The sequence below is a fragment of the Amblyomma mixtum genome, chromosome 4 (assembly GCF_055824585.1).
Source record: "Amblyomma mixtum isolate Tamu chromosome 4, ASM5582458v1, whole genome shotgun sequence".
Classification (NCBI taxonomy): Eukaryota; Metazoa; Arthropoda; class Arachnida; order Ixodida; family Ixodidae; genus Amblyomma; species Amblyomma mixtum.
Window position 1 is genome coordinate 47,874,755 of NC_143015.1, and position 15,829 is coordinate 47,890,583.

Consider the following 15,829-nt stretch of genomic DNA (forward strand, 5'->3'; position numbering starts at 1 on the left):
GACCTAAAGACCCAAAAGGCCTTGGTTCACCGGACGCAGGCGGCGTTGCTTGCCAATGGGGCCCCGGAATAGGGGCTCCACCTAGTATTGTTAGGGGAAAGTGCCAATAGGGCCTACCCCAGTCACACATCTCTGTAAATATTTATTGCACTATAAATGTTTTTCACCACCACCATCAAGCTCAGCGGCTCTCTCTTCCCGTGCCTTACGAAGCTTGTCCTCCACCCACGCTCGCAACTCCGCGCCGCACAAGCCCATGCGCTCGTCTAAAGCAACCAACTCTGAAGCGCTCATACTGTTCCTAAAGTAACACAACAGGCAAAGAAATAAAAACAGACCTCGTCCTGTCGTAGCGGAGGCCAAATTTGTGAGGATGTGGGAGATTGCAGGTTGTATTTAACACAAACACTAAAGGTATAAGCAATAAACGAGGCGGCTTTTATAGGAAAGCAAACGAATTTAAGTATGTGCGTGAAAAGAGGAAAGAGACAAGAGAGCAACGCAACAACACACGGAAAAAACACACAGGAGAACAGAAAAAAATCCTCGCGAAAAATACAAGAAAAAGAAAGTCAAAAAATGGCTGACGCTTAACTTGGTTAACTTTGGTCAGATGCGAAGGATATTGATGGCTAGGCTTGGTAATACATGGCTTTCCTTGGTTGAATACTTGGTCATTTTAATACAACCACTAGAAGCCTTCGTCGTGGGGGAAGACAACGGCATGGCTACAGCGGAACGCCGACTAACCCCGAGACGCGCGTTGGGTGGGCGCCTGGATTGCCACGGAAGCCGCGTCCGCCTGCCCGGTGGAGCGAGCGTTTCACCTACACCGAGTGTGAACGCGCGTTCGAAATGCGCGGGAATGCCGCTCGAGGACATTCCGGTGTCTGTGCGATGGCATCGTTCTCCGTCTCCCAGCGCGTGACGGCGATCTGTCGTGACGTCATGTGTCACGTGGTATGTCACGTGGTGTGTGGTCACTGTACCACGTGGTCTGCACGGCGTGCAACCACAGCGACGGCGCGAGGTGGACCCTCATCTTCCTCTGTCGTGACGTCATGCGTCACGTGTATGTCACGTGGTGTGACGTCACTGTGCCACGTGGTGTGCACGGCGCGTAACCACGGCGAAGGGCTGTAGTGTACCTCTAGTAATATGCTTCGCATAAAAGGAAAGGCACATTACTTGTCTCTCATACGAGCATCGAGCGGGGAGGACTGGCTGGGTGTCGGGCAGTCAGGCAGTCTTTGGGCGTTCCAGTGTCGATGCACTGTTGCCGGCATTTCCCCCGTTGGCCTTCAAAGTTGCCGCAGCGTCAGCGTCTGTGGGCTCCCAGCACGGTTCCCAGGTCTGGTAGCCCGGGTACGCCACGTAGGCGCCAGAGGCGGCCTGTGTGGAGCAGCTGACGGATGGACGGAGAAGAGTGGCGCCTGGGCCTGGTGGTTGAGGCTCTCGACGACGGATGTCCAGGTCTGGTGGCCCGGACGTCTGCGGCTGAGGCCCAAGCCCGGAACTCGGGGAGCCAGCAGAACTCGTCCACGTCCGTCGCCCACCGCGCTCTTCTCTTCTCTGCCACGTAATCCTCTTCCACCTGTCCCGGCGTACCCCTCCGCACGCGCTCCTCGTGCTTTTTCTTCTGCCTCACAGAGCAGTCCTGTACGCCTTCCTGAGAATGATGTCGGCTCGATCTCTTTCCGCCTTGGTCGTCGCGTGGTACGGCAGGGAGTACTTGACTCGGCTGACAATTAGGCTGTTAACTAGCTTGAGAGTGTCTTCTTCTCTCATTCCATATCTCTTTTGGGAGACTGTTGATCATACGGCCCACCTGCTCTGCCGCCTTACTCAGCAGGCTGATGGTGTGGCTGCATTTCCGGCTTCCTTGCAACCACATGCCCAGGATCCTTATCATGTTCTTTTCCGGGATGTTCTGTCCCACGAGAACGACCTCCAATGTCGCTTGGGTGGGATTTTGCCGACCCTGAGGAGTTCCGACTTCTCCGTCGAGCATCTTAGGCCCCTCTCTCTGGTGTAAGTTTCTACGCAAGTTGCCGCTTCCTGTAGTTTTTCTTGCTTCTCCCCGAGTGATCCTTGGGTGATCCATATCGTGATGCCGTCGGCGTACATCGCGTGTTGGATGCCCTGGATCTCCTTGAGCCGTCTTGAAAGTCCAATCATTGCCACGTTGAAGAGGACGGGCGATATGACGGATCCTTGGGTTGTGCCTTTGCACTGCGTGGGGAAGACGTCACTTCTCAGCTCGCCCAGCCGCACGGTCGCCGTTCTGTCGCTCAGGAAGGCTCTGGCGTAATCGTGCGTTCTCTTCCCGCAGTTCGTGTTGTTGATGCCCTCCATGATGGCCGCGTGGCTTACGTTGTCGAAAGCCCCCTTTATGTCCAGGGCCGTGACGACGTTTTCGCCCGCCTTCGGCATCGCCTCGAGCACTTCCTCCTTGAGTTGGAGCAGCACGTCTTGCGTAGAGAGGTTGGCTCTGAACCCGTACATGCTGTCCGGGTACCATTGTTCGTTTTCCAGGTGCGACTGCATTCTCTTCGCGATCACTTTCTCGTACAGCTTGCCCAGGCACGACGTTAGATATATCGGCCTGAGGTTCTCGATCTGGAGCTTCTTGCCTGGCTTCGGAATCATCACGACGATGGCGTGTTTCCACTCCGTCGGCACTCTTCCCTCTTGCCAGAGCTTGTTGAGGTAGGTCGTAAGCGGATCTATCACCTCGTCACTGAGGTTCCTTATTAGCGAGTTCCGGATCTTGTCCGCCCCCGCCGCCGTATTCTTCGTGGCCGATCTTATCGCCCCATTGACCTCCTCTCTCGTGATGGGTCGGTCCATGGCCGGGTTGTCCTCGCCACGGTATTCTTCTCGGTAGCTCTCAACCTGATCTTTGCCGTAGCACTTGATCCGGACCTCTTCAAGTAGTTGTTCGTCCGTGCCTTCGTATTGGTGCGCCAGCCTCTGTATCGACTTGCTGCCTTCGGATTTGTTTTTGCTCCGGTCCATGAGGGCCTTGAGGATCTGCCACGTTCTGGCTATGCTGAGGGTGCCGTTCAGCGAGTTGCTGAATTGCTGCCACCCCTGCCTGGCCAGCTGCGTCGCGTACTGCTCCGTTTGCTTGGTTACATCGGCAATTTTCCTTTTTAGCTTCCTGTTGAGTTTTTTCTCTTCTACCGCTTGGTGAGCCCGCGTCTCGCCTCCCATAGGTTGAGGAGCCGCTTGTCCACCTCCGGCGTTTGTTCCGTTCTATCTACTTCTTTCGTGTATAGGTCTTGGATTCGTCTGAGCTGTTGGCTCCACTCTTCCGCAGAACCGATGTCGCCCTCGAGCTGCTTGCAGTGCGCTCTGAAGGCGTCCCAGTCCGTCAGCCGAGCCGTGCCAATCTTCCTCCTGACGTTGTCCGCCACCGTACAGATCCTATTATGTGGTGGTCGCTTCCAAGGTTCTCGAGTAGGTTTTCCCACTCCGCTTGTTTGGCGCCCCTTATGAAGGTTAGGTCGGGACTCGTGTCTGGACTGACGCTGTTCCCCTGCCTAGTCGGTTGATTCTCGTCGGTTAGCAGCTCGCATCCTACGTTCTCTGCCGCCTTGTAGATGCCGCGCCCCTTTTTGTCCTCTCTGTTATAGCCCCATCTCGGACTCTTCGCGTTAAAGTCGCCCGCTATGATTAAGGTGTTTTGTCCCGCCAACTTTTTCGCCTCCGCAAAGAGCCTAATAAAGTTCCCATTTGTTTGCTTGGGTGGGCTGTATAGATTTACGATATAGGTGCTTTTGGAATTCGTTTTCTTTTTGGGAATTATCTCTGTAATTACGTGTTAGACCTGGGTGTCCTCTATTTATTTGTGTGCTATGGCTACTACTTGTTTGCTTATGAGGGTCGCAGTGCGACCGCTTTCCTGACACGTGTAGCCCCTGAGTGTTGGGGTGTTGTTTGTTTCTTGTAACATAATTACATCCGGTGGGTTTCCTCTGGTGTATATGAATTGCTGCAGGAGGCCTTGCTTAGGCTTGTACCCCCTGCAGTTCCATTGCCAAAGTTCTAGTTGTTGGTGCCGTTCTGCCATGTTTTGTTATTGTTGTTTGTGTTGGGGGTCTCTGCGCCGAACCTGCGTTCGTTGAATAGTCTGTCTCTGGCATCTTTGTTGGTTTTTTGCGTGGTCTGGTTTTTAACATAGGTTCTAAAGTTCTGTTCTTGCAGGGCAAACTTTTGTTGTGTCTGTTGCAGTTCACTTTGCATTTGCTGCATCTGTCCCTGTAGAGCCATTATGAGGTTTTTTATATCAATGGGGTCTCCCCCTTCGTGGTTTTATTGCGCCATGTCCATCGCCTGAGGTGGTGGAGTCGGCGTTCTAGCCGGCGAATAACCCGCCCTCATTTCTTGTTTCTCTCTGATAATGTCATTTAGTTGTTTCTTTAGTTGCCTCGCTTCCTCGCGACTTTGCTCGAGTTCGCGCCTGAGGCTCGTAATCTCTTCTAATAGTTGTTTGTCTTGTGTGGTTTGTATGTTGTTAGTGTTAGAGTGCGGAGCAAAAAGTGATTTGGGAGGGCCGTCTGCCCAGCTCACCTTAACACCTCCGCCGCTCTTCTTCTTCTGTTGGCACGGCTGCTGCTTTTGCTGCAGCTGTTGCTTGCCGGCGTTGCCCAAGGGTGGGTAGGACCCGTCCCGGTTGGACCCTTGGCTCTGGCTCCGGCTGCTGCCGCGGCTGCTCCGGCCCGGGTCCTGGCTCTCGTCCCGGAACCATCTTGGTCTTCTTCCCCGGCTGCGGCCTCGGCTGCGCCGCTGCTGCTGCTGGGGTCCCCACCGCAGCTCGCTCGCTGCCTTGAGGCGTTGTTTGCAGTCTCTCGTGCCCACCGCGTGATCGCCGCAACACAGCAGGCACTTGGGTGTGCATTGGTGCCCTGCCGCCGGATTCTGGCATCCGCACTGCCTGCAGGTCCTGGTGTCCGGGTTCGGGCAGACGTCCATTCGGTGCCCCTGTTGGCCGCAGGCGTAGCACACCTGCCTCGTGGGCCGTTACGGGTAGCACCACATCTCCCCGCCGTAGTACAGCACCTGCTTCTGGAGAATGGGGCCGTCGAAGGTGATGACGGCCGTGCTGGATTTCCCGAGCATTCTGGCTGCCAGGATCTTCACACCTTGCGTGCGGACTCTGAGGTTGGTCTTGAGTTCTTCCGGTGAGGTTCCCGGGTCCACGCCGTGGACGACCCCGCGCAGCATTCCTTCCGGTGCTGCCACGTGTGCGTTGACGGCGTAGCTCTTGCCCCCGAAGCTCAGCTGCATGATGCGCCTAATCTTCTGGGCCGCTTCTTCGTTGTTCTCAGGAAGGCGTACAGGACTTCTCCGCACCTACCCAAGTACACGTCGAACGAAAGGTTGCTCCAGCTAGGCATCGGCAACACCTTCAGCGAGCTCGCCGAAGCTCTGCTGGGAACGCAAACCACGAGACTCAGAGGCACCCCCACGGGACGAGCGCTCCTAAGAAGGTTGGGTCGGGACACGAGCGGACTGGTAGACAGATACGCGGACGTACCGGACCACCTTAGGAAAACCATTAACGTAGGACTTGCCGAAAAACATGGACCCCAATCTTCACGAAAACAGACGAAAAGCGAGGGCCGAATACATGGAGAGAACGCTAGCCCCGCTAGACAACACCGTATACACGGACGCTGCCGTATATCCGCGCGAGAGAGAACGCGTAGCCGCGATGGTAGTGGTAAACAAGGAAGGAAACATGATCACGTGTGCCACGGCAAAGGTCGCCGGCACAGCGGAGGCCGTAGAGATTGCCGTTGCGCTGGCGGCAGCAGAAGGCTACAGAACGGGCCGATCTCTCAACATACTGACGGACTCGAAGGAGACGTGTAGGAAATACACGAGGGGCAGGATCAGCAGAACAGCCCTTAAAATACTTAGCGGGGTAACCTCCGCCGAGGAGAAACCCAGGCATAACCTAATCTGGATCCCGGGCCACGCGGGCATAGTGGGGAACGAAAGGGCAGACAGCCTAGCTCGAGGTAACGCATTCCGAGCAGGGCAGTCAAATGCTCCGGAGCTCCGCCTACAGGCTTGCGAGGGGGGATACGCAGAGACCTTGCACTTGCATAGGGGAGCTAGAATTAGATATCCACCACCACACAAAGCCCTAACAAAGGAGGAAGCGACCGGCTGGCGCAGATTACAGACCAACTCCTTTCCTAACCTGCACATACTTAATAAGATGTTCCCGACACAATACAGAGCCACCTGCCCTTGGTGCGATGCCACACCTACACTTTATCATATCACGTGGGAATGCGAACGCAACAAAGTATTCCACCAACACAAACACCCGAGTGCGGAGCAATGGGAGAGTCGGCTCACCACCGGCGAGCTCGCGACCCAAAGGGCCTTAGTGCAGCACGCGACTGATGCAGCACGACTCAGTGGAGCCTTGGAATAAGGCCCCACCCTTGCAGACGTGAAGCCTCAAGTCGCCAGCGCCAGAGAAGACGACGGAGACTTCACAACCGCGAATCCCTTGAAAGATACAATAAAGTTTTCACTCACTCACTCACTCTGCCTCACAATCGACGCTGGGTGGCGCTATCTCCTTACAAAGACAAGCATAGCAGGAGGCGGCAGAATGTGGGTTCGGTGGATGAGACCGCAGCTCGCGGTCTCATCCACCGCAGCTCATCCACCGCACAGGGCCGCAGCTCGCTAAGCACCGGAGTGTTTGGAGATACATGGGAGACGCACTCGCAGTGGCTTTATGGTTAATGGCTTCTAGATTTTCTAGAATGGTTCTATAATTTCACCTCCATCGAAATTCAACCGCCGCGGCAGGGATGGAACCCGCGACTTTCGAGTCAGCAGCCGAACACATAACCATTCAGCCACCGAGACGGGTTCTTTGCCATGCAGTGGGCGTAGTGAGGCTGATGATGTGATGGCTGGCGATGGGATCAGAAGATAGATGACAGTATGTGCACACACATGCTCTAATGGCACCGAAACGGTGAGTGAAAGCTCGTGTTACTATACGGGAAAACACCCGCATTGCCTGCGCTGCTTGCCTACTCTGCTGCTAAGCGTCCAGCTGTAAGTCCTCCGAGAGTAGCCTGCCGTCTAGACGCTTCAAGGAAACAGCCAACATTAGTCTTTGAAGCGCGTGTACTGGACACACTACTAATACATTCTCTAGAGTCTCGGGTATGCCACAAGTGGACGTCAGAACAGTCCGCTCTTCCAACTTAATGTAAGTACTTTCGTGTGGAAGCGACGTATAAACGAAGTTTATACCAAGAGTCTTTCCAAGAGTATATGCCGAATGTCTGGTTGGGCCAAGTATCTCTCCGTCCCAGCATTCATAAAATCCGAGAGAAGGCAAGTAGTGTCCGGTCTACAGAAAGGCCCAACTGTACGGAGGCTAATGCTGAAAGCTCACGGCTTCGGCTTCGGCCATCTCACTGCCATCGTGGCCCCAGTGTCGAGGGATCCACTGAAATACTGTTCTGTGACCTTTTCCTTGAGCACGTGAAAGGAGCTCAGTGATGTGTAATGCCAAGACTGGTAGCCGGTGTGGCACAAAAATTGGTTGTGGCTTAGCTACGGTTAAACCTGGATATCACGAAGCGAAAAGCTATCGTTGCTATTCATACAACTTCCAAGCTACCACTTCTGGATCAGTGTTTCTGCACCGTCCGACTGTTGCTTCTTCTCCTTCCATGGCGAGTGTCTGCGCTTGTTCTACGGGCAAGCGCGCCTTATATAGACCAGATTTTTTTACCCTCGCACGCAGGCTGCGGGCGCGCTCCTACTCTCGACACCAGTCGCCATCTGTCGGCGCGCGCGGCCCGAGGGACTGCGGGTAGCGCCAGCGCCGCGCGTAGAACGCATGTTTACGTGTTCGCTTCTGCCGTTGTTGTGCTCCATCAGCTAACGTATGAGGGTGTGTGCTGTGCGTCACTACTCACATTTTCTCTCTTCCAGACAGTACTGCGGTTATCTTGTGCGCAGTTACTCGTTAACGTGACATCCGACGGTAGTCGACCAGGTAGTGTACGGACTGGAAACCCGCACTTCTAACCAGATTTCTGCGCTGTCGTGTCGTTTGTTGTCGCCTTTTACGTACGATATCATCTATGATAATTTTATGCATCAGAATATAGATCTATTGATTTGACTCAGTGGAGTAGTAACTGGATAGGTGAGCTGCAGACTGAAGGTTGCCCCGACGGAGCGCGTGTTTTCGATCACCAGAACGTGTTCGGCATCCTTGCGCTGAAGTTGCTCTTGTTCCCATTAAACACATTTCATGCACAGGATTGTAAGCACGACCGCTACCGATTTCAGCGGCTTTTTCCGCACGCATGTCAGAGGGATCTGGGGGGTAAAGGGTTATCTATAGTATCTTTCTGCTGTTGGTATCTGCACTAGTTTGGTTTGGTTTATTAAGGTTTTACGTCCCAAAGCGACTCAGGCTATGAGGGACGCCGTAGTGAAGGGTTCCGGAAATTTCGGCCACCTGGGGTTCTTTAACGTGCACTGACATCGCACATACACGGGCCTCTAGAATTTCGCCTCCATCGAAATTTTCGGCCGCCGCGGCCGGGATCGAACCCGCGTCTTTTGGGCCAGAGCCGAGAGCCGTAACCACTGAGCCACCGCAACGGTGCGGTATCTACCTTATTCATAGGAAAATACTATGCGCGATTTCATTACATTTTCCACACTTTGCCAAACGGCTACGCAACGCTCGCACACGCGGCGAGAGCTCCTGAATAAAATAACGCGACTTCGGACCTCAGAATTAGTGAAAGCTGGATTAGCTGCTCATATCTATTCAAGCTTTGATAAATTAAGCGAAAGTATTTTTTTATGCACCAGGTTGCATAAACCATGACAAAATTTGTTTTCTGTTGGTGCTGCGACTCAGTTGAGCTCACAGCGGTAATTTGTTGATAAACTGGCGCGGTAACAAGAAAGCCCTGTTTGTGGAGGGGGGGGGGGGGCTTTATGGCCGGCCAGCAGGAAGGAATAAGGGTGCATGGGAATTGGAACTGCATGCTAGCCGCACACCTAATGCTTGATATTGAACAAAAAGTTTCTTTGCGGTGGAGCACCAAGACGGAATTCGATAAGCACGAGCGCGTTCTAAGCGCCGGTACAGTTAACCTGAATTTCAAACTAAATGTCATTAAAACGCGTCAACGTTATCGCTTTGATAACGTAAATACTTCCTGCAACACAGCCACGCAGCGGAAGTATGCTCTACAATGTTTTTTTAGCGCCCGAAGCGCGGCTATCTGCAGACGCGGCCGCGGAACTGCCGCAGCCCCGCAGTCCCCAAAGAAACGCCCGCACCGCGGCGCGCCAGTCGGTGCAAAATGGCCGCGCCCGGGAAAGGCTCAAAATTCTGGTCTATACCCCTGCTTCCAAATGCGCACTGCGCAAGGCTGCGGCGAAATGTCAAACGGTGGCGAGGAGGAGAAGCGGCGGTGCACATGCGCCGTAGCGCGCGGCGCCGGCGAAAGCTCAGGCGACGGAGTCAGCGGCGGTGACGGCGGACACCTGCGGCGTACGTGACGTCGCTCGGTTTTGCGCATGCGCAGAAGTGGCAAATCTGGCCTCCGGCTCACGTGAAGCGCGGTTTTCACTAGCCTAGTGAAACTTTTCGCTTCAACACCATCCTGGAGTTTGTAGTCCTGGTTAGCAGTCCATGAATATATACCATATTTGAGGTTGTTTCCCGTAGATGTGCCGAATCGCTTCCCTTAAAACCAAAGCTTAGCAGCGGTTGATGTTGAAATATCTCCTAGCACTAATATGAGCGTTGCCTGCCAACAGGGTTTCGCTGCAGCTGCTGTCGATGCCATTGGTGACACAGATCTGTCATTGTATACATCAACGTAGTTCTGATATTCTGACCGGATATACGCCAGAGCATGATGCTTCAATGCACACACTGGTATCATTAATATCGTTCTATTGCAGGAATAGCAGGCATATCGGACGCAGAGCCATTATCCACAGGGGCTTGACGGAACGATATGAAAGGGCATAGCCGGGTGGTATTTGAGGCTGACAGCACTGAAGTGCACTTGAAAAACTGCTGTCCAGCCGCTCATTGAGAATCTTCGCCAGTGGGTGACAACGGTGTCGGGTAAGTATGCGTAAGTACACACGAAGTGGTTCATGGGACAAATACATCGATATTGTGCAGGTAGTGCATGCTTCCTCAATCGTGCCTTTATTATCGAGAGGTGTTAGAGGTGCATCGTCGAAAGGCGACGGCTCTTTCTTTGTTTGTAGGTTACTGTAATGGAGAGGATGTAATGATCGCTCCTTAATGTATGACGTGTTGTGTTCCACGTATAATCAACAAGGTTGCGGCTCAGTGTCAAACCCGGGCTGGGATCCGCGCTAACACTGTTGCGAATCCTCTTGGGGGTGTTAAAGTTGTGTATTGTGTGAGTCGGAGCCCTTGTATCAAGCACCAGAGTCGCCGGCCTCGCCCCGTGGTGGTGCTGTAGCTCCAGTCACTAGCTGACTGTTGAGGTCTCCTCCGATAATCATTGGATGATTGCCTGCAAGACGATGGAGATCTCGCAGTAGGGTTTCCAATGACGCCATCGGGTGAGACGGTGGATGGTATATATTATCAATAAAAATAGATGCTATTGTGTGTGTATCTTGTATGATTTATGTGATCACGCAGGGCATCTCGGAGGTGATGTGATGGTTATGGTGTGTAAAGGAGCGATGTATGAGTGTGGACGCCCTGGGTGTATTCGTTGCGTTCGAGTGAGCAGATGTGTAGCTGGAAAGTGTGGTAGGGCTATGTGTGTCCAGAAGGAGAAGGATGTGGGCGTGGGAATTGTGGGGAGGAGGAGTGTGAGGGGCGCGCGCTTGCACCGGAAGCGGCGGCAGTTCCACTGCAGAATTGATAAGAACGCTCTCACAAACTACGCGACGACAGTCGATCCTCCACGCTGCAAAAATAACATGGCCGTCGGTGTCGCAGCCACTCATGCCAGACACTGCTGTAACGGCACCGGCAGCGCGCTGTAAAGGAGCTGGGAAGAATGTCGCTTCCGCCGAATGTTAACCGCAAACGCCTCACCGGTGGCTGATGCATGTTGCCAGTACCACGAAGTGTGCAGGCAGCGCTCCCGCACTGATCTTTTCCTTGCTCTGTCCTCTCGACTTTTGTTTAGGCGCTGGCCAGATCGCACGTATGCTCACCGCACTGGGGCGCTGCCAGTGAAGAGCTTGCCGGACATGCAAGGTGGTGTTGAGCCCGGATGCACTCGTTCACACCCGAGAGACTCCGGATGGCGTGTGTTCTGCCCGCGCTACCTGTTGAGTCAAGGCTTAGGGGCGTCGTGAGTTCACACGAGGTTTCTGCCCGCGCTACCTGTTGAGTCAAGGCTTAGGGGCGTCGTGAGTTCTCACGAGGTTCATTTAGGAGATATCCACCACGGAAACCTTCTACGCCATTATCGTAACGATGATCGGTTCGAACACTGCGCCTACATCTCAAATATTAATTCCGCTATCACGCGACTCAATCGGCCTCTTTTTTTGTTTTCCATGGGAGTAGAGAGGATGTACTGTACCATCTGATGCAGTGCAAGGAATGCCGCCGACATACCATGATGCTGCTCGGGTGTTTAAGCTTCCATGCAAGGCCATTTCGTTGTATATTGTGTGTTAGGTCTGGTACCAGTTGTCAGATAGCTATTAAGGCGATAACCTTCAAGCGCTCGTACTCGCATCTATGACTCTCCGTCCATCTGTTATACTGAACAGAAACTCGTAACTAATCATTACTAGTAACAAGTCATTAACCAGTCATGACTAGACATGACCGGTTAGTCTTGACCGGTCATGACTGGAGTAGCCATGACTGCCGCCCTGCTACGTTTGCCTTCCAGCGGTTATCTGGTCTTCGCATTACATGCCCTGCTCAAGCCCATTTCTTTCTCTTGATTTCAACTGGGAAGACATTAACCCGCGTTTGTTCCCTCACCGACTCCGCCCGCGTCCAATCTGTTAACGTTACACCCATCATTTTTCTTTCCATAGCTCGCTGCGTTGTCCTTAACTTAAGCTGAACCCTGTTTGCTAGCGTCTACGTTCTTGCCCCATAGGTGAGTACCGGTAAGACAGCTGTTGTATACTTTCCGCTTGAGTGATATTGGTAAACTGTCATTCATGATCTGAGAGAACCTGCCATATGCGCTCCACCCCATTCTTATTCTTCTAGTTATTTCCCTGTCATGATCTGGATGAGCGGACACTACGTGCGTAAGTAGACATATTCGCTTACTACTTCCAGCAGCTCGCTACAAATTGCGAACTGATGTTCCCATGCTAGGCTCTTGAACATTAGTTTCCGCACGTTCATTTTTAGCCACACCACTCTGCTTTGCGTCTCTAACTCATTCATCATGCTTTACAGTTCATGTGCTGACTGGCTTAGCAAGGCAATGCCATCAGCGAATCGCAAAGTACTCAAGTATTCTCCAATAACTCTTATCCCTAACTCTCCCCACTTCAGGCCCCGGATACCTCCTGTAAGCAGGCGCTGAATAGCATTGGCGAGATTGTGTCTCCCTGCCTGACACCTTTTCTTATTAGAATTTTATTGTTGACTGCATGGAGGACTATAGTAGCTATGTAATCGTTATAAATATATTCTAATATTTTTACATATCACTCTTCCACACCCTGATTCTGCAATGCCTGCATGACAGCTAAGGTATCCCCTGAGTCGAATGCTTTCTCGTAATCAACGGAGGCTATTTAGGGGTTGGTTAAATTGTGCGCATTTCTCTATCACCTGATTGTGTGAATATAGTCTATTGTCGAGTATCCTTTACGAAACCCTGTCTCATCATTTCGTTCATCGAAATCCAAGGTTGTCGTGAATATATTAGGAATTACCCTAGTAAATACCTTGTAGGCAACGCCCAGTAAGCTGATCGGTCTGTAATTCTTCAAGTCCCTTGCGTCACCTTTTTGTGAATTAAGATAATGACAGCGTTTTTCTAAGATTCTGGTGCTCTCGATGTCACAAGGCAATGCGCATACAGGATGCCTAGTTTTTTCTAGTACAATCTCTCCTCCGTCCTTCAACAAATCTGCTGTTACCGTATCCTCACCAGCTGGTTTCCTCCTTTGCGTTGCTCCTAAGGCTTTCTTTACTTCCTCCTTCGTTACTGGCGGGATGCCCCGTGGCTCTGCTCGACTGCCTCTCTAGTAACTTTACGATTACATTCGCTACTGTACAGATTTATATAGAGCTCTTCGGCTACTTCTTATATATATATATATATATATATATATATATATATATATATATATATATATATATATATATATATATATATATATATATATATATATATAACTATCTTATCCATATTGCTAACGGCATTGCCCTCTTTGTCTCTTATTGCATTCATCTCTTCCTTACCGATGCCCAGTTTTCTCCTCACTGCTTTTAGGCTACCTCTGCTCCTTAGAGCATGCTCGGTTTTGTCCATGTTAAACTTTCTTATGTCGGCTACCTTGCGCTTATTGATTAACTTCGATAGCTGTGCTAGTTCTATCCTCTCTGTGGAGTTAGAAGTGCTCATGCTTTGGCGTTCCTTAATTCAGATCTTTAGTCTCCTGCGATAGCTTGCCGGTATCCTGGCGAACTATCCTACCACCTACTTCTGCGGTGCACTCTGTAACGATAGCTGTGAGATTATCTTTAATGTTTCAATACTGTGGTCGTCTTCTTCAGTTAAAGCGGAAAATCTGTTCTACAGCGACATTCTGAATTCCTCTACCTTCCCTCTTAATGCTGTGAATAATAGCCTTCCGCTTCAGTAGTTTCCTCCGTTCTCTCTTCAAATCTGAGCTAAAACAAGACCTCACCATTCTGTGGTCGCTATAACGGACCTTTCCAAGGTCCTCTACATCCTCTACGACGCCAGGTTTAGCGCACAGTATGAAGCCTATTTCATTTGTAGTCTCACCATTGGGGCTCTTCCACGTCCATTTCCTGTTTGTTCGTTTGCGGAAGAAGGTATTCGAGAACCCTAACTTATTTCTATCTCCGAAATCTCCTAAAATCTCTCCTACTATTCCTAGAACCTATGCCATAGTTACCTACCGCCTGGTCTCCAGCCTGCTTTTTACTTACCTCCGCATTAAAGTCGCCAATCAGTACAGTGTACATGATTTTACTTTGGTGATTGCCGATTCGACATCTTCATAGAAACTTTCTACTATTTACTCATCATGGCTTGATGTAGGCGCGTAGGCCTGCACCACCTTCAGCTTGAACCTCTTATTAAGCCTAATTATGATAGCTGCCATCCTCTCGTTATACTATAAAACTCCTGGACGTTGCAGCTATATCCTGATTTATGAGGAATCGCACACTTAGTTTTCGTCTATCTGCTAATCCACGATAGCACAGTACCTGCCCGCCCTTTAGTACTGTATACACCTCATCTGTCCTCCTAACCTCACTAACCCCTATGACGTCCCATTTGAAACTCTCTAACACCTCCAATAGCACTGCCAAGCTAGCCTCACTGGATTAGGGTCTTCTATTAAACGTTTCCAGTTTCATTTTCCAATGGCGGCCTTTCTGCAGCCAGAGATTCTTAGCATCCTCTGCTGCGTCACAGGTCTGACCGCCGCCTTGGTCAGTTGCTGCGCAGCCGCTGGGGACTCAGGGAAGAGGGTTAATTGGTTTGTTCATAGAAGGTTGCGGGCAGAGGTGGCCAAATCTTGTGCTGGTGAGGAAGTGCGTTGCCGGTTCTGGTCATCGGGATAAGGCCGCACTCCAGGCCTGGTTATGCAATTCCATCGACACGCAGGGTTTTCTTTTTTTTTAACCCGGTGAAGAATTGCATGGCACCGGGATTCGAGCCCCGGTCCTCTTGCACACGAGGCAGATGCTCTACCTCTACGCCATCGCTGCAGAATTAGTCATTACTGGTGTCATTACCAGTCATGAATAGTTGGTCATTAACCAATCATGACTAGTTATTAACCAATCGACTACTTAGCTATCAACCAATTAGTCATGACTAACTAGTCAATAACCATTCATGGTTGGTTAATGATGACTGGTTAGTCATGAATTGTTAGTCACTAATGATTCATGAGTACTTAGTAATGAACCAATCATGACAAGTTAGTCACGAACTAATTACTAATGACGAACTAGTCATTACCCAGTCATGACTGGTTAGTCATTAATCAATCATGGCTAGTTAGTCATCAACTAATTAGTCTTGTCTAAGCCGCCGCGGTGGCAAAGTGGTTATGGTGCTCGGCTGCTGACGAGAAACACGCGGGTTCGATCCCTGCCGCGGCGGTTGAATTTCGATGGAGTCGAATTTCTAGTGGCCCGTGTACTGTGCGATGTCATTGCGTGTTAGGAACCCGAGGTAGTCAATTTCCGGAGCCCTTCATTACGGTGTCTCTCATAGCCTTAGTCGCTTTGGCACGTTAAACCTCATAAACCAAACAAATTAGACATGACTAGCTAGTCATGCACTAATTAGTCACTAGTTAGCCTTTAACCAATCATTACTAGTGGGTCATGGGTCATGACTAGCCAATCAAAGTCGCCCCATAGCCGCCTCGCGTGTGCCTACGGCCGTCGTCTCGTTGGTGGCAAGGCTTTCGCCTCGCGCACTTTAGATCGCAAAGTGCCCTAACCTTGAGAGAGGGACCTCCAGGTAAATCTTTCTCTTAAGTGCGTACTTTGGACAGCAAAGAAGGAAATGGTCCACAGATTCAACGTCCCTGCATGAGTCAC